The sequence below is a fragment of the Emydura macquarii genome, unplaced genomic scaffold, assembly GCF_026122565.2.
Source record: "Emydura macquarii macquarii isolate MOO-44397 ecotype Brisbane River unplaced genomic scaffold, CSIRO-AGI_Emac_v2 contig_431, whole genome shotgun sequence".
Classification (NCBI taxonomy): Eukaryota; Metazoa; Chordata; order Testudines; family Chelidae; genus Emydura; species Emydura macquarii.
Genome location: NW_027130568.1, coordinates 3,859,590 through 3,879,573, shown reverse-complemented (window position 1 = coordinate 3,879,573; position 19,984 = coordinate 3,859,590). Strand labels below are relative to the sequence as shown.

Sequence of the window (19,984 nt, the reverse complement as noted above, 5' to 3'; positions counted from 1 at the left end):
TTTAATAAAGGCAGATAGTGTTTGATTTGCAGAAAGTATGGTAGTGTTTCTGGTCAGGGAATGTTGCCCCATTGAGCTAGGAAACTTATCTCACAAACACTCTAAAAAGCTGCCAGTGGTACTGTTATGACTAGGTAACACACAGCATCATGATGACAGACAGCAGTTATGGCACAGTAACAGAGACTGATTCTCTGAGATCGGTGAGTACACTTATCACCTTACAGGACTGGGCACAGAAACCAACAAATACACATTTGTAAATGGATGGAAATTTAAATGGAGACTACACGTGTTTTTTAGAAACCTGAGCTGCATGTATCTGTCTACTAAAAAGGTTCTAGCATGAATGGGAGAACAGCAAAAAGACAACTTGCTGATGATTTCCATTTCTGATCTGGCTTAGAGTGGTGCAGAAGGCATCTGTAAAAAACAAAATATAACAAAAAGAAAGAAAGGAGAGTAATGAATATAAACCAGAAGTTAGGAACTGTAGAAAATCAATAAGGGAAGCAAAGAGACGTAAGGAGAAATCTATGGATAATAAGGGGGAGTGTTTTAAATATATTAAGAACAAAAATTATCCTGACAGTGGTATTGGTCCATTACTAGATGGAAATGGTGGAATTAATAACAATGCAGGAAAGGCAGAATAGTTCAGTGAATATTTTATTCTGTATTTGGAGAAAAGCCAGATGACGTAGTCATATGATGACAATGATGATACTCTTTCCATTCCAATAATATCTCAGGAGGATGTTAAATATCAGCTACATTATTAAATCAGCAGGTCTGGATAACTTGCACTGAAGAGTTTTAAAGGAGCTGAATGAGGGGCTCATTGGACCTTTAATGGTGATTTTCAGTAAATCATGTAACTCCAGGGAAGTTCCAGAAGACTGGAAGGAAACTAATATTAAGTCAATATTTAAAAGGGGTAAATTGGATGACTTTGGTAATTATAGATCTGTCAGTGACATCAATCCCAAATAAGATAATGGAGTGATTGACACAGGACTCAATTAATAAAGAATTAAAGGAGGGTAATATGCCAGTCAACATAGGTTTTTGGAAAATAGATACTGTCAAACTAACTTGATTTTTTATGAGATCATAAGTTTGGTTGATAAAAGTAATTGCAATGTGTAATATACTTAGACTTTTGTAAGGCATTTGACTTGGTACCACAGGACATTTTAATTAAAAAATGTAAAATGATATAAAATTATCATGGCACACATTAAATGGATTCAAAACTGGCTAATGGATAGGCTTTAAAGTTTAATTGCAAATGGGGAATCATCACTGAGCAGGTGTGTTTCTAGTGGGATCCTGCAGGGATCATTTCTTGTTCCTATGCTATTTAACATTTTTATTAATGATCTGGAAGAAAACAAAATCACTGATACAGTTTGCAGATACATAAAGATCTAAGGAACAGTAAATAATAAAGAGGACAGATCACTGATACACAGTGATCTAGATCTCTGCGTAAGCTTGGCAATAGCAAACAATGTGTGTTTTAATACAGCTAAATGTAACTGTGTACATTTGGGAAAAAGAATGTAGGCCATGCTTATAGCATGGAGGACTCTAACCTGGAAGCCCTGACTCTAAAAAAATTTAGGGTCATTGTGGATAGTTCGCTGAACATGAGTGCTCCTCTAGACCATAGCCTGGGTAATGAGGGAAATGTGATACTTGAATGCATAAACAGGGGAATCCTGATTAGGAGATTACAGAGGAGATCCTGGCAATTACAGGCTGGGACAGGAAACTAAGTAGCCATGGGATAAAAGGGAAGGTCCTCTCATGGATCAGTAACTGGTTAAAAGGTAGGAAACAAAGACTAGGAATAAGTGGTTAATTTTCACAATGGCGAGAGGTGAACAGGAAGGGCTCCTAAGGATCTGGACTTGGACCTGTGCTGTTTAGCATACTCATTAATGATCTGGAAAAGGGAAGTGGCAAAATTTGCATATGATACAAACCTATTCAATATAAGCAAGTCCAAGGCAGATTGCAAGGAATTACAGTGGGATCTTGCAAAACTGTGTAACTGGGCAACAAAATGGCAGATGAAATTCAATGTTGATAAGAGCAAAGTAGTACACATTGGAAAAATAATCCCAACTATACATATACAATGGTGGGTTCTAAATTAGTTGTTACCATTCAAGAAAGATCTTGGAGTCACCATGGATAGTTCTCTGAAAACTTCTACAATGTACAGCATTGGTCAAAAAGGCTATCAGTATGATAGGAACTATTAGGAAAGTGAAAAAAATGTGATGAAATATCATAATGCCACTATATAAATCCCATCTCTAAAAGGATATAGTGGAACTAAAACAGTTTCAGAGAAGGGCAACAAAGATGATCAAGGACATGGAACAGCTTCCATACGAGGAGAGACTAAGAAGATTAGGGCTGTTCAGCTTGGGAAAAAACAAAAACAAATAAGGGTAGATATGTGGAAAAAGGGGAATAGAAGTGTTAGTTACCCTTTCCCACAATACATAAACCACAGGTTACCCAATGAAATTAATAGGCAGCAGGTTTAATATAAACAAGAGGAAGTACTTTTTCTACACAACACAACTAACATGTGGAACTCATTACAATGGGATGTTGTGATGGCCAAATGTGTATCTGGGTTAAAAAAAATAACTATAAACTCATGAAGGATACGTCCATCAATGGCTATTAACCGAGATGATCAGGGATGCACCCTCATGCTCAGGGAGACCCTAAATCTCTAACTAGCAGAAGCCAAGAGTTGAAGACAAGTGGATCACTCCATAATTACCTTGTTTTGTACACTATGGGCCACTGTCAGAGACAGGATACTGGACTGTTGGTCTGCCCCAGTATGGCAGCTCATGTGTTCTTATGAGTAGAGAAGTTATTTTACCTCTATATTTGACACCGGTTGTTGCTGGAATACTGTGTCCAGTTGTGGTGTTCAATTCAAAAAGGATATTGATAAATTGGAAAAGGTTCAGGGAAGAGCCACGAGAATGATTAAAGGATTAGGAAAAATGCCTTATACTGATAGACTCAAAGAGCTCAGTCTGTTTAGCTTGACAAAGAGAAGGTTAAGGGATGACTAGATTACAGTCTGTAAGTACTCACATGAGGAACAAGTGCTTGATAATGGGCTCTTCAATCTAGCAAGCAAAGGTATAACACGATCCAAACAGCTTGAAATTGAAGCTAGACAAATTCAGACTGGAAAGAAGATGCAAATTTTTAACACTGAGGGTATTTAAGTATTGGAAAAAACTTATCAAGAATTGTGGTGAAGTCTCCATTACTGGAAATTTTGAAAGGAAAGTTGGATTTTTTTTTTTCTAAAATATGTTCTAGGAACTATGTTGGTGAAGTTCTATGGTCTATATTATACAAGAGGTCAGACTAAATTATCACAATGGTCTCTTCTTCCCTTGGAATCTGTTAATCTATCCTACCAGTCAGAGATATTTGGACTCTGCCTCTCTTCCTGCAAATACTGGAGAATCCCTAACTTCCTGATTAAACCAGGTATAAGGTTATTTTGTGCTTTTCAAGTGACACAAAGCAGCCTAGTAACCAGTCTTTTGTCAGTACTCTTCTTTTAGGCTGAAAGGTCTACTGTATACTTGGAAAGTATATATTACTTTAGAGGAATATCTCTTCTTGGTTAAGACTTGCTGCTCAGCAGCCAAATTATCAGGTTCAAACCACCTTGGGTGGAAGTAGACTCTGAGATGGAAGATTCTAGCTGATTGGAAGAGGGACTGGCAGTCTAATATTTCTACTAAATATCGATTTCATAGCCATTTTGGAATGATGAGAATGACCATCACTTTCTCCCTTTTGATGTTTTGAATTATTCTTCCTAGTAGTGGAAGGGAGTGGGAGGGGATGGCCTATAAAACAGATTGGGAACAAATATTGTGGCTCACAGAAGACCCAGTGATCTCAGCTATGCTCTTCTTATGAATAGCCTTGTTTTCATGTTTTGACTGGATTTTTATAGGTTCATAGCTAATGGGAGTGTGCAAATGAAAACAAATGGTAGCACCGTAGTTCACTATATAATGTTCACATGCATAAACAATAAAGCAAGAGAAAGCTATTAACGTGTGCCATAGTTAGACTGGGAGCCATTGTTTTCATGAGGAAAGTACAGCCATCAGTAAGGCTGCAATGCTGTCATAGAGGTTGTGAAGTCATGGATTCCATGACTTTCTGTGACCTCCATGACTTCCACAGCTGCAGTGGCTGGTGAAGCTGACCTCAGGGCCACCTGAGCAACTGGCCCCAGGGCCAGCCATACCAGCTGCTACTGAAGCAGCCCCAGGGCCAGCTGCACCAGTCGCTACTGGAGTGGCCAGGGGGGCTGGCCCTGGGGATGCCCAAGCAGCAGCCCCAGACATAGTCTGAGTAGTGGCCTCGGGAATGGTCCCAGCTGCCATAAGGGAGCGGTCCCCAGGGGCCTCAGAGCAACAAGTGGCCAGGCGCAGTCAGCCCCCGCCGCTGGAGCAGGTGCCAGCAATTGGCACCCAGAGCCCCCAGACCAGCAGTGCTCAGGAGCAGCTAAGAGATTTAGTCAGGGTATTTATAGTAAAAGTCCAGGACAGGTCAAGGGCCATGAATTTTTATTTATTGCCCCTGACCTGTCCAGGACTTTTACTAAAAATACCCATGACTAAATCTTAGCCTTAGCCATAAGTAATACAGTCTGTCATCAGGGCTTCTTAGAAATAATAAATGTGGCCTAGGATGACAGGCATACTTAGTAACGTCAGGAAGAAACGTATTTTCTACAAGGGATGGAAAAAGAGCATTTTGCAATATACAATACAAATGATAATTAGGAGGAATGAATAGTATCTATTTTCATGAGCTGGCAATGACCATATAGCTTACAAATGGGTAAGAGAAAAGGAGGCATTAGGGAGCAATTGTCAGTTATCCCAAACAAAAATATAAAGAAAAACAGAGAAAAAGCCTGTATGACATTTAGATTTAAGTAAGGATAGCCTCCTCAACATTCAAAGTGTTCTCAGCTGCAGTGTTCAGGGCTTCATTGTGCAGCTGCGCTGCTGTGAAACTTACTGGACTGTAAATGCAGCTGAGAGTGCAAACAAGAATGCAGGATGGACGCTTTAGAATATCTTCCCTTTATACAATGGCTTTTCATCTCAAAGGATTTGAAAAGCACTTTACTAGACAGGTATGCATAACTGACCCATATCCCTGTGTGCGATGACGAATAGCAGGAAAACACTGCACAACAATATGGGGAAAAGAAGAAAAAAAACATGAGAGTGGACAACAGGACAAATGTGCCAGAGGACCTTAATGTCCACCTTAAGCACACATGTCTCTTGAGTTAAAAGACAGACCTAACTTCCTTCTGTCTTCCGCCACTTCCTTTCTTCCTCCCCACTCAACAAAATCTCCCCAACAGTTCCTGGTCAGATTTATCCTACTCTTCAAATTTGCATGCAGGATACATGTGCACACATTTGGGGGAGAGGGAGCAAAAGTTTCTTCCCCCCCAGTGAAGAGTTTTTGGTTATTTGAATTTATAAGGCTTTTAGTGAATGTTATGAATCCTGGCACATTTTACACAGAGTATATCAAACAGCCCATTGTGTCTGCAGGCTCTCTGTACTATTCCCCAAAAATGTGCATTCACTTTGGGACAGGGATATCAGACCCATAGAGAATCTCACTAACTACCATAACAATAAGTTTATAGTCCCAAATGCCACACAAAATTAGTCTTGTTAGCATAGGCCCTAAGAAATAATAAAACATATCACATCCAGATGGCTGTGCCACACTAAAGGAGTTAAGAGACTAAAGCGCTGTAAAAAAATAGAGTAATTAAGAGCACTGCAGATATGTACGCTATCTTTCCTAGTCATGACCTCTGAAATCCCTGATGTTATAGAAGGAATTTCTGAGCAGTTACAGATAAATGGGTTGAAGCTAGCTTCTGCTTTATTTGTGTATGGAGCATATATCTTAATTCCTTAATAAACCTAATCTACAGCTGCAAAAGAAAATGAGAGAACTTGAGTCTCTATCTTCATGAAAATATCTATAGAACTGCACACATTTATACTAGCCTGTAACAGGGCAAGGCTCTCTCCCCTTACACTCCCTTTTGCAAATGGTCCTCACACACTCTCACAACAAATACAACACCACATGTTTTATTTACAACATGTTATTAAGTACCTGTGCCCTACAGCATAAGGCTTTTTACCTTCTTCCCCCATACACCAACTGAGAGGTTCTCACCTCCCGGACATCTGACTTCTCTCTGGCCGGCCTGTCTCCTTTTAACTGTCTTCCGCTAATGACCTGAATTACTTTGTTAATTGTCTAAACATCCAGTCCTTAACCAATTATCTCTTCAATTTGGCCCATGTGGGGACACTTGCAAAATGCACAAAGTAGGCCACTGACACTGTGTCACATGGCCACAATAATGACACAAGTCTAAGAAAGAAATGAATTTAATATAGACTCAGTGGTTTTGCTTTGAGAAACCAACCTAACAATTTTATTCTAATGGGAGATATTATAGAGCAGGAGATGTATATTAAAGAAACAATAGGAGAATGCAGTTGGTGAGCACCCTATAGAACTTTATGCAGAGTCCTTCGGATGGTTTATAACAATTATGCTGTATTGTAGGAGCATTCCTATCAAGTGCTCTGGAACTTGAATTTATCTCCATGGCAACATGCAATGATGCTGGAATCTTACAGTTTTAATGTTCATTTTGGAGTTAGAAGCTTACATGGAGTGGGTTTCTGGTTGCTCTGATTTTCCAGAATCAGATGGTAAGACTGAACAGGTAAAAAGCCATCCTGAACAGTCTAAGAGTTAGAAAGGCAGAACCTAAGCAAGCATAAATTGTCATAGTTTCATTGATTTCAATGAGCCCATGACAATTTACACCAGCTGAGGATCTTCCCCAGCGTCTTAAGTGAAATTATCCTTTCCTGAAATTAAAAGAAAGATTAGAGAAGGAGAACTGGGTCTTCCTCAAAGAATTTGAAAAGGACATTTCTAGGATAATATAAATCTTCATGACAAGCTATAGTACATCTGGCACTAGTTTTAGATAGACCACTAAATATTTTGCAGTACTTTGTGTGTGCATGCACTTTTCTTTGTTAGGTGTATGTCCATCTCTTCCTTTCATAATCTGTGTCATTGTGGGTAGCTGATGAAGCTTCCCCTGGGGAAGGCTAGCTCCCCGTCCCTTCTCTTTCACCCCAGGCCCCACCCACACTCCTTCCCCGGCCTCTCCCCCTCCCTGCAGCCATGGAGTCTGCTCTTAAAAATATACCCCTCACAACAGCCAGCCCGTTTGCATCCCTCGCCCTTCCCCAAACCAAAAGAAACATTTTTCCCAGGAAGCAACTCATGCATGGCTACAGGCTGCATATTCCCGCTGTGTCTGTACACAAGGTTATACCAAGAGGCGGAGTTTTCCCCAGATCTGACATCTTCTCTTAACCCTCTGGCTGGGCTCAGGTTTATAGCGAAACCTCCTCTACCCTGTTCCATCGGAATGTCATGCTTGGGCTATTTGATTCCCCTCCATCGGCAAGCCCTGCCCCACTGCACGGCTGTGTCCCGCCCACAAAGCGAGAGAAATCCCTGTAAGGCGGCGGAGCCCAGTGGTTGAGTCAGTCGCCGCTTCCCCACATCTCTTTCTCTGCTGCACGGCCACAGTCGCGCCAAGGAACCGCTGGTTTGGGGCGGTTTTCTATTGATCCCTCCCCGTGGCGTGTCAGAGAGCAGAGCGCCTCCGCTGTCCTCCTCCCCCTCGTCAATAACGCAGCAGCAGCGGCAGCCCGATCTGCAAAGCTAAGTCCGCCGCCCCGAGCCCGGGTTGTCCGCAGGCTCCGTGCCACACACACAGCTCCGGGGAGCGCTGAGCAGACGGCTCGGTTTGATAGGGCCAGGCGCATGGGGCTCTGGCTGACTGCCGGGGCGGGGCGAGTGGGGAGAGCAGGAACGGGTTGGGTCTGGCATGGCAGCCGCCGCAGCGAGAAGGCAGAGGGAGTCGGGGACGGCGGGAGCAGCGGCTGGGGCGGGGGTAGGAGAGAAGCAGGGAGGAGGGCCGCGGGGAGCAGTGGCGAGGGGGAGGAAGGCACCAGCAGAGCAGCGCTGCAGCCAGCGACGCGTCGAGTCTCTCCAGGCTGAGATGGGGGCGGGCGCTGGGCAGGCTGAGAAGAGCCGGTTCTGCAGCGGGCGGGCGGACCCTGCAGACGAGCGCAACTGAGAGGAGAACGCGGGGCTGGGCAGTCTCGCGCTGCGGGCCTATGCTCCATGCAGGTTCCCGGGCGGCGCAGGAGGCGGTATCTGTTACTCAGCCTCCTGGGTTCCTCAGTAACTCCCCCAAGCAGGGACCCCGGAAGCTGAATAACAGATATCACCAGGCGCCGGGGAACCTGCATGGAGCATAAAAGCTTCTGCCTTCCCCATCCCTGCAGGGCAGGGCAGGGCAAGGCAAGGCAAGAGAAGAGAAGAGAAGAGGTGGGGCTCCATGGTTTCGGAGGTGGGCTCAGCCTTTCCCCGCCTTTAATAGGGGCCGCCCAATGCTCTGTGTGTTTTGGGATATAGCTCTCCACGTTTCACGCTAGGTATTTTGGCAATGGCTTGTTAAGTGGCGTCTGCTCTTCATAGCCATACCTAGGGAAGGAGGGAAGCAATCTAATGGTAATGCCCTTTGAAACATGCTCCTACTGCATCAGGAAACAACCATCAATCCACTAGATCTAAATGAAATAAACATTATTTGATGCTATCATGATTTGTCAAATTGTCCCATAAAGGAAGACGCTTGATGTGGTGGCTTCCCAACGTGCAGGTGGCCAGCTATCACTAGACTACTAAATTAGCCCTTTCCAGTCCAGAGGTTCCCAAAATACTTTATAAATGTAACCAACTGATTAGCCTATCAAATCTTCAAGAGAAGGACTGTGTATGTGTCAAGGCCAGAGCGTGTTTAGTTGTATAAGCATATTATGGGTATTACTCTAATACAAGTCCTAAACAATGCTATAAACACTATAGAAAGAGCTCACTTCACACTGACCCACAACGGAAGTACAGTCACCTCCTGACCGAAGGCTGAATAGCAAGGGAGAAATGAAGACGAGAGACAACTGAACTGAAATTGCAGGAGGAATTAGTTAGGCAGAATGTAATTATCCAGTTTGGAATTAGGCCAGGGTACCACAGGCCAAATTCTCCCTCAATTAAACCCATATAATCCCACTAAAATCAATGGCAGAATTTGGCTCTCATAATCTGAAGTATTTGACCATTATGAAAGGTTTTATGATATTTATCCAGAAAATATTCATTTGTTTATTTAATCACTTTCAGTATTACTATACAGCCCAGGACCATTCTAAAGTTTCTCACCTTTCTTGGTGTTTTCATCTTAAATCCTAGCTATTGTTTATATCCCCCCTTTAGAAGGCTCATTGCTTAACAGACAGAAGTGAGTAGGTAAGGAAATTGAATTTGAGGGAAGTGAGATGGCATCCTTCTCTTGGAAAAATTTATAAAACCAGGTAAGATTTTCTGCATTTTAGAGGCTCTTAGACCGAGACCTTAGATTAAGGGGAGTCATCCAAACCAAACAAAAAACCCTAAAAAGAAACAAGAACCATACACAGACAACAGAGACAACTAAACTGGTATTTGGAATGCTAAAGTAACTAGCCTGTAGAAAATTTGTCCCACCTGTGTTCCAGAAATGCTTACCTGAAGTCTCACTCATGTATTTCCTAAATAAAATAAAACAATTAAAATATGTTTAAAATGGATGACAGAAAATTGCATTGCTTGCTTCTTTGATATTCACCCACCAGTGATTTGGCCTATGGCTATGGCCCATGCTAGTCTGTCAACATCACAGTCTCCTTCTGTGGACTAGTTTTAGAACTTGAATTGAGATTTGGTGCAATTTATTTTAATTTTGCATGTCCTGGTTATACAAAAGTATGCACTTAATCTGCACGTGCATTTTAAGGTTTGGAAGAAAGGTATCATCCCATCTACAGGGATTTAGAACACTTTGTAGGTGCAATAAAGGTTCCAGCAGATCCTTCCTTGCTGCTGGACCAAAATATTTGTCTATAATCGGTAGGGGAAAGTCAAAACTAAAGATGTCCAAACTTTCAGAAGTAAAGAAGGTTTCAGGCACTGCTAACAAATTACATTAGATTTGTAGCAAATAATTCTGCAGGGGAGGAATAGAGACACATTAGGTGTGTCTACACTGCAATTAGATGCCTGCAGCTGGCTTGTGCCAGCTGACTCAGGCTTGCGGGGCTTGGGCTAAGGGGCTGTTTAATTGCAGTGTAGGTGTTTGGGCTTGGGGTGCAGTCCATGCTCTGGGACACTCTAGCCTGAACATCTATACCACAGTTAAACAGCCCATTAGTCCAAGCCTGAGTCAGCTGACACAGACCAGCCACAGATATCTAACTGCAGCATAGACATACACAATGTGTCTCTATTTCCCCCTCTGCAGAATGATTTGCTACAAATTAAATGTAATTTGTTAGCAGTGTCTGAAACCGTCGTCTTTATTTCTGAAAGTTTGCACATCTTTAGTTTTGACTTTTCCCTACTGATTATAGACAAATATTTTGGCCCAGCAGCAAGGAAGGATCCGCTGGAACCTTTATTGTCCCTACAAAGTGTTCTAAATCCCTGTAGATGGGAAAGAAAAGCAGATTGCCAATGTGGCCTCTCAGATCGGAGAATCTCTTTTTGAAAGAGATTAATACGTGAGAGACCACTGGTGCTACTGCATCTGCCTCTTCTTCCGCATGGTATATTTTTTTTAGATTTCCTTAGCCTTTTCCACTATATGATCAATGTGTTATAGAGAAAGATGTGTGACATGGGACCAGTATGGTGTCTGTTTTTTATTAGCTCCAGTGACAAAACTTCTCAATCTGACAGGTTCAGACCACTCACCTACTTTTATAGACAACCCATTCACATGCTATATTATTATTAGACCCTAACCATCTATTAAAAATCATTAGAGAAAAACAGTGAGAAAAACGATAATCATATTCCCTCTATAGACTCTCCTGCCAAAAAAAAAAAAAAAATAACAAATGCATACTACACAAACAAATTACAGAAAGTGGCAGATGTAGGAAAGCAAAACTCCTAAATCAGTCATTGCTATTTTAAAATCAAAGTAAATTTCAAGTCACAGACACCTTCATTATGCTTTACAGCAGCACCAACTCACGAATAGTGCAAATAAAGGTACCAATCTAATTATTTGTTAGTTTTTAAAACATGTACCTGTTATTTTCTTTCATACTTTTGTTTTTTTAAAAAAACTATTTCAGAGGTCAGGCCTAAAAACACAGCAGAGATATGATCTATTTTGCTCATCCTCTTTCATATTCTGGACAACACTATTGGGACTACTTGTAATTTCCTTTCTCTCTGAGCTATATTCATCCAAAAGAGCCACACCTTCTTCCCCACAAAAGGACCAAAGAATCAGGGATTAAATTTTTCTGCATCCACTTACATTTTAAAGTTGGCTGAAGAACACTTTTTGGGTTTTTTTGGGATTAACATTGCTTAACAGGTCAGGATGTCGAAAAACAGACTTATAGGTCCTTGTGAATGGGGTAGAATCTTGGTATCAGTGAGTGTGTTCCCTCTACCTAATTTGGCAAATCCCAAACTGGCAGTAAGGACATGTTCCTGTGAGTAAAAACAATTTTCTATTTGAATCCAATCTCTGAATTTGACTAACTGCCGCACGGACTCCTGATGGACAGATGGATGAAAGTTCCCAACTATTGAAAAACAAATGCATATCCTGCTTCTCCGAAACTTCCTGTGCCTACATAATCAACACTGAATTGTGAAAGTAAGACATAAAAAGCTCTGAAGTGTGCATGAATCTAAAACGCTGTGGACTGAAGTTTTGTCCAAGAGAAGGCTGTGAGCTCAACTGTGATTTAAGACAGACACACACGCAACAATTCAACCCTGAAACATGACATTTGAGAATATATCTTTTCACAGAAAGAGGTGATCTCGTTAGTTGAAGTCTCTGGTACTGAGATAACAGCTTTGTTACTAGGGTCAGCATGGTGTAATGAAATAAACAGAGAACAGAGAGAGCTGTGTAAACTCCTGGTTCAAAAAAAGTATATTGCATTTTTGCACAAGAAGCACTTCTCATGGATTTGAAGGCCTAAAAATGTTTTCATTCTGACAAACTACAGTTTCTCATGGCCAAATCTCATAGCTGACCATAGGCAAACTTCAAGTCCTTTTGCATAGGTCCAGTGCTTCTCTGGATTTAGTAATTATGTCCAACGTCAGATGCAAGAGAATATTAACTCAAGAAAACAAAATTTCCCGCTTTTTAAACCTGGGATATAATTATACAATTGAATAATGAGCAAGTATTCCCAATTACTGAGGTTATTACAATGTTAGCCAGATTCAGGCAGACATAGGGAAAAAAATCCCTTGACTTTTTCCTTTGGAAAAATAACATGTGAGCATGTAAATCAAGTATGTATCATAATGCATAGCACAAGGGGGCCAAATCCAGGTTGGACTGGCATTTCCTAACTTTTGAGTGCTTGACTTTGCAAACTAAAGATTCTTATAACATAGGTAGAGTGTGTGGATGTGGGTGTTACTTCCAAAGTATTTTAAAAAAAACCTGAAAAATCAATTTCTCATGTGGAAACATATTGACATCCACATGTGTCATCAGCAGGGTTGGACCTTTAGACCTCAGTAGAGATTGCTGCCACTTGAGCTAACCACGTAACTGATGGCAGGAGTAGATTGCCATCCTCCAAAGGAAAAGTGACACACATTTTGCCGGTGGGTTTCACAGAGTTGCTGACAGAGAAATATTGAAACTCCAGAATCTTGGATTCACTTCCAGGTTCTGAAGTGGGGTGTGCTATAGTGTTTCCAGACCCTTCTGTCCCATCCCCTCTTGACTCCTTATCACAGTCCACTAATCTAGCCAGTCCCAGGCTCCAGCCCTCCAAGCTCTTCATTCCAGATGTGTCTTCTTGCCCAACCAGTTCCTATCTCTTCCTCCAGGTTCCCCATCTGAGTCCCATTCTTTCCCGTACTTCAGTTACCAGTTCCTGTCTCCCTTCTTGGGCTCCTCATCTCAGTTTCCCTGCAGGCAGTTTGCTCAGCCAGTCCCTGTGGTCCCCCCACACCCACATTTCTCATTTAATCCAAGTCTTATTTTCCACTCCCACACAGGCTCTCTGTCCTCATCTCCATGCCCAGCTAGTTCCAGTCTACCTCCCAGCTACTTCTTCTGTTGCCCCTCATCCCCCCACCTTCCTGCTCTTGTAGCCTTTGCAATCAAGTCAGGCAGATTCCATCTTCATGCTGCCTGCACACCAGCAGGAGGAGCATTGAGAGCATATAGAAGAAAGATTCTCGCTGTTCTTAATTCTAGTACCCAGCACCACAGTGACCCACAGAAGCCAGCAGCAGCAATTGCAGAGAAAGTCCTGCTCTAGTCCCTGCAACCAAAGATAGGAGTATGCTCAGTACAAACAGCATCTTCAGAGAATTTACCTAAGAAACAACGAGGGTATGTGTGAACGGAGATTTTTCGGATGCATATAAATTGACCAAATGTGTGCATTTTTTCATAAGAAAAGCAAAGGCACCTCCTTGGCATTAGGCCTCCTTGATTTCAAGTCTTTGCTCCAAAGCACAAAGACTCTAGAGTTTCTCAATGAAGTGGTAAGACATTTTGGTTTTATTTTGTTTAACATGGGCATTTCCTTCCCCTATCTCATGCTAAGAAATATCTGAACCATTTTTTTCTGAAGTCTTCTAAAAAATCCATCCTGACACAGATACCTGGCATGGAAAATTTCATCCCAAGTGATTAAAGTTTGGCCAAGTTATATGCAACTGAAAACAGGGTCTTATAATGGAAAGATATAAGCAACCTCAACTATACCAACCCCACCTAATAGCAAGGATGCTTTTCCAGGTATTCTTTTCCTAGAGGACTTTGCTGGATTTTTTTTTTTTGTACGTCTTCTGTAGCTGTTACAACAGCAAACAAAATGTGGGATTGATACCAATGTTTAAAGGAAGAATAAGTTGCAAGTGTGTTATCCCCTTAGCACAGTAGGATCCCAGAGCTCCTACTGGTGCATTAAAATAGTCTGAATGCACTCTACTGTGTTAGCAGTTTCTGCTTTCCTGCACACCATGCAATTCCAACAGAAATCACTAATTACTGGTGCCACTGCGGTGTATTAAGTATTTTTTTAATTTAATTGTATGCTGGTCACATATCAAGACACCAACATAAGAGTGATTTGGCCTTCATTAGAGCTAAAATGGTTGAACTAACAAACATTAGATTTGTAAGTTTCCAGTCTAAAATGGCAATTAAACATTCACTCCAATTACAATGGTTTCTTATTTTTCTTATATGTTAAATTCTTCCCATCTCATCCCTCAGTCCCACCGTATTTGTTATCTATGCTAAATCATAGAGAGGATAGGTTTATCTAATGTCATGCTTATCAATCATGCCATCAGACTTAAGATGTCTTTTAAGACTCAGAACAGGACCGTTATTAAAAATTGCTGATGTCTAACATTTTCTGTACTGAAAAGCAAAAGGAAACAGCAACGAGTGAACAAAACCAAAACAAAATATTAAGAGCAAAATGAAGCCAAATCTATCCTCTTTCCAGGCTCCTGGGGTTTTGGGAAACAACTAACCATGTGTCGTGGAAAAGATCACGCAGCTTCTCTTTTGGGTCGAATCGAGCAGAGCTTTATTCTGACAGACACACACAGAGCTATGGCCATAGAGGAGCCCTGGACAGCACAGGGCTTCCGTGCTGCTATCAGGAGACCCCCCTCAGGTTTGAATGCCTATGGCTTATATGGGATAGCTCTTCCCATACTGATCGCATAGTGGAGTTCTCCATTGCAAAACAAGTCTGACACACACTTCCTTATCTAGTACACAAGTCTAACGGCTATCCTCTTGGCTGTTACAAGAATAGCTAGGAGCGATTACAACAGCACATAGTTGCAAAAACAGCTTTTCGAAAACAGTTTAAGCGCAATCAACTGTCTTCAGTGGGTTCTTCCGTCCATAGTCATGCTAACTTACATTTCCATCATTCATTTTAGTGTAAGGCCTACCAGGCCTTGCTTTTGTTCTTCCACACATGGAAACTCAAGCCAAGAGAAACTATTAGCTTGTTCACAGCAGTCCTTTTGGAATTTCCCACTATCTTTTCATATCACAACAAGCTTAACTTAAAACAAAACCACCTTGGGAGGTCAAAAAAAGATCATGAGAAGTCTAGTTCTCATAATAAAATTCAAATAAATTTGCATCATGTAGCATACACTTCTTAGCATGACTTTGATTAAATGATTTAAGGCTTCTTCCCCCTAGAGTTCAGAGTTCATAGGCTTAAATTCGTTACAGTACATATCCTGGACATATTTCATATCAATTAGTGCTGTTGACTTGGCAGCTTCCCCTTGAGTTGTAACACATGTATGGGGCTTCCTAAAAACAAAAGCTCATGGGGAACGAGGGAACTCAGCATGGACTGGGGTTCCCCACTCTGTACTTCAGCTCACAGCAAAAATACAAAGCATTGCAAGATTTAAAAAGAAGTGGGGCCAGAAGAGACTTCTGAGTCTCTCCATATGGCTAGTTATCTTTGGAAGGGACTCTAGTCTCCATGCATGCCTTGGAAAGATCTTTTCACTAGTGAAAAGCAACTAACCAAGGCCTACTGGATATGTAATGTCTGAAAATAACATGCAGGAAAAAGAGGAAATCCCTCATGAGACAGATATGTATCCCAACTTTGAGACACTTATCTGAACCAACCCTTTTGAGATTCACTCATCATTATGCTAAGAAGAAAGGTATCAAGCTACAGGACTGAAAAGCAAAACTAAGTAGTTCATGCCTGATGATAAAACTATGATATTGTTGTATATTCTTAAACAGGAATGGAATACAAACACTGTAACAAGAACTGAAAAATTATCTAAATTACAGTTGTATGTACAGAGTTTCTTCACTTTGAAATGTCACTTTGACTTCAACTATACATGTTTAGAGATGGGATTTTCATGAGTGCTGAAAGGAGTTCTTTTGCAAAGGACCAATGTCCATTATTTGAAACTACGGTGAACACTTTCCTGTTACCAAAAGTTTTTTTTCCATACAAAGGCACTATCACAATATTTAAAAAATCTACAGTAATGACAAGGAGAGAATGAACTGGTATTGTTACAGGTAAGTATTTGCAGTACTTTGTAACCTTCTCAGTCTTGAATTGGGTATGATTGAATTAGTCATTTTATTTCCAAGGAAAGAGATATAGTACAACCATCTTGGAAATAAAAATGATCTTTCAAAACAATGCCTGTTGCAAGCTTCACAAACTATTAATGAAAGAAATACATTGTAATCATCCATATATTAAGTATTGATAACAAGAACTTCATGCCAATGAAACAAGTAGAAACATTTTCGTTTGCATGGCTATAATTAAAGTTAGGTGGAAAATAGTTTTCCCATCCTTTGAAAATTTTCAAGCTTTCAAAGAAAATTTCCCACCTCAAATTGGGATGAAAAGTTGAAATCTCAAAAAAAAAAAAATCAAACTGAAAAATCTAAAAAATGTTTGCGTTTGGGTCAATTGAAACATTGCATTTTGATAGTTTTGAAATGTTGAATTTTGATTTTGACCACTATTCCCCTCCTGTTGTTAGCTTAAATTTCAAAATGAAAATTTGTTTCAAACCCAAAAAACTATAATTTTTTTATAGCCCCATCACCACAATATTTCAGCCTGTCACAAATATTCATGAAATTAGCCACACAACACTCCTGAGAAGTAATGAAATATTATGCTTAATCAAAATATTTCTATTTTTGCTTTTTAGCCAAAAATTCAAACTTTTCAATGGAAAGAACTTCATTTTCCAACCAATTCTAGTATTCATAATCTATTAGGTGTCTTTGGGATAAAAGGAATTATTTATCAATATATGTATTATTTCTTATATATTGTTCAATGCACATACAATATTCCCTTAAATATATTTTTAAAGAGGAACATATATTTGAGCTCATTCCACCAATAATAGGAATCTCTTTCTCTCTCTCTGACAAAAATACGGATTTCCTATCTACGTCATAAATAATTTAATCTATAATATCTTATGGAATCATTTCCTGTACCTCATACCTTCTTTTCTTCATTATTATAACAGAACATTTTTGATTCTTAACAACAACAAAAACCCAGAATTGAGAAAGTATATAGCAAGATGTCACAATCATCAGATTTCCTATTAATTGTTTTAAGAGAAACAAAATAATAATATTTATTTATATTGCAGCAACACCTAGGAACTTGTCATGGACAACTATCAATTGTTCTAGGTACTGTACTCAGACAGAACTTCATATAATGAAGTTAAATGGTCTGTGCCTACCACTACACAAGATTATATTTGTTTTACTAAAGAATTCCAACAAAACTGAAGAAATAAAACACCGTTTATTTCAGGCAAACAAGTAAAGAGTTTATAATCAGCTCTGTAAGGACATTATCTTTTTTTTCCCCCTGAAGGCCCATGTATCAGTTTGACAACTCGTGTCTTCAATACTACATAAAATAATGAGTAAATCTGGCAGCGGCTCAGATTGCTGCATTAATCTATATAAATCAGACTTTTGGAGTCTTAAATGTAATGTCTAGTATGTTTTCAGATATCCTTTCAAAATCTGATTCGATAGGCTTCAGCTATAAATGAACTCAGTGCATCAGAAAAATTAATGTAGATCATAAAATGAAATATAAAAAAAACAGCAGAGTCAGAGAGAATGACAACTTTCCATTTTCCTATTTCGAGAATAGAAATAATCTGGTTGAACATTTTACCTTGAATACATAAAATAATTTCTTGCCAATGGAGCATAAAAAACAACAAACTGTTTTTGAGGTTGGTTACAGACCTTTTGTCTATTGTGTCATAAATACAATTCTTTTGTGTGCTGAATCCAGCAGTGGATTAATTTAAATCTCAGTGTTAGGAATGAAAGGAGAAACCTAAATGCTAATATAATCTGCCTCAGACAGCACTTAACTAAGAAGAAAATCTTCATGCTTTTGTTAAATCATAATTAAGCTGCTGCATTAGGAGAGAAAACATAAGTAACTTCAAAACTGATAATTTCTCTAAAAATACAGCAAATTTAGTTCTCATCCTCTAACAAGAAGATATTTCATAGTAATAAAATATTACATTTATGATGATCATACTAACAGCATTTCATTAAAAACAGCTCTCTAGACATTAGGGGATGCTCCTACATCCTACACAGTATGAGTTGTTCCTCAATGTGCTGTTTTGATATCACTTGCTTGGCAATATTCTTAATTCCAGCCTTACTGATGGCAAGGATCATTTTCTTTATTCTGATGATAACCCTGAAAAACTAACTGTAGCTCCTAATTATAAAGTACAACTGCTAGAGAAGGCTCTGTGTGTTACAGTGGTGAACTGAGTGAGGGACTGACACCAAGGAAATAGAAATCTTCCATTTCTTCAAAGAACAGTTTTAAGATGGGTGGCTGCATTGCAAGATTCTCCTAACGCGCCCACCAACCTTTATGTTTTGTGAGGCCACTTTTAGGTAGTTTTGTCCTCACAACTATTCACTCCTTATGTAAAACCTCTCTGTTGCGACTTCTAACGGGAGTGCCAATTAGTTTTAATTAGGAGTGTGTGATTGTTACACCTTGTCTCATAGGAACTGGACTGATATCAATTAATTTCAAATAAGCAGCTGATCTGTCAGATGGCAGTGATGTCTATGTTGCTAGTATTGATTGAGATCGTGAGTGAAAGTTTTCATATGCTACTACCGATTTCCTGAACATTCAGACCCCAACGGGATATGTTTTATTTATCAAAATATTTTCTTAGATTCCTTTGTTTTACCAGCTTTGTTTTTCCTCAATTCCCCCTCTCTCCTACTACATCAATGATGGACTCTGAAATCAAATGGATACAGGATGCGGCCACTAATCCAAAAGCCACTCTTCTAATTTAAGGGCATAAGAGGTGCCTTGCTGTACTGAGTGTCTGCAGCAAACAAAAGCAAAATAATAAACAAAGGGTCCAATTCTGCAGACACCTGTTAATGGTCCTGGTGCTTATCCTGCAAGAAACTATGAGACTGAAAGATAACTGGGGACAGACTGCATGTTTTAACCAAAACAAACAGTTGGATTATCAAATATTGGATTATCAAAACATGACCTGTCCTGACCGCTTCATTTATTTTTGTTCCACTTCCCCAGCCGTTCATTTATCTCTTGTATTTTAGACTGAGAACTCTCCAGGATAGACACTGTGCCTTCTTTCCTGTTTGCACAGCACCTACTACACTGTGGGTGTGACTGGAAACACATAATCTAGCTAAGAGAAAATAACCCCCATTGAGTTAAATCATACAAAAATACTTTCATCCTTTTTGACCTGAGTCAACAAAATTTGAGACACAGCTGGTTGTACCAGTTAGGAGAAGAAAAATTGGTTCACCCAAAATCACTAGTCATGTCTGAAAATACAGGTCCTCTCTCTTTATATGGATAGGATTATCTAGAAATACTGCTATTGAAGAAATAGAAAATCCCACTACTAAATTTTAGGAACAGGCCCTCTTCAGACAGTATCACTAAATTACATGGGTGCAAAAGGAAGACTTTCTTCCCTACTCCATGGGATTCCAGAAGGTGGCTGAAGACATATCTTGCTCCCGCACAAAACATTCAGGGAGAATGGTTACATCTACACTGTGATAAAACCCCACAATGAGTCTCAGAGCTCAGGT

General features: G+C 40.0%; 1 protein-coding gene across 2 annotated transcripts in view; it reads right to left on the bottom strand.

The window, feature by feature from the left end:
* Positions 1 to 19,984, bottom strand: part of CCDC102B (coiled-coil domain containing 102B) — a 266,993-nt gene that overhangs the window by 87,851 nt on the left and 159,158 nt on the right. The gene's annotated exons all lie outside the window — the stretch shown is intronic.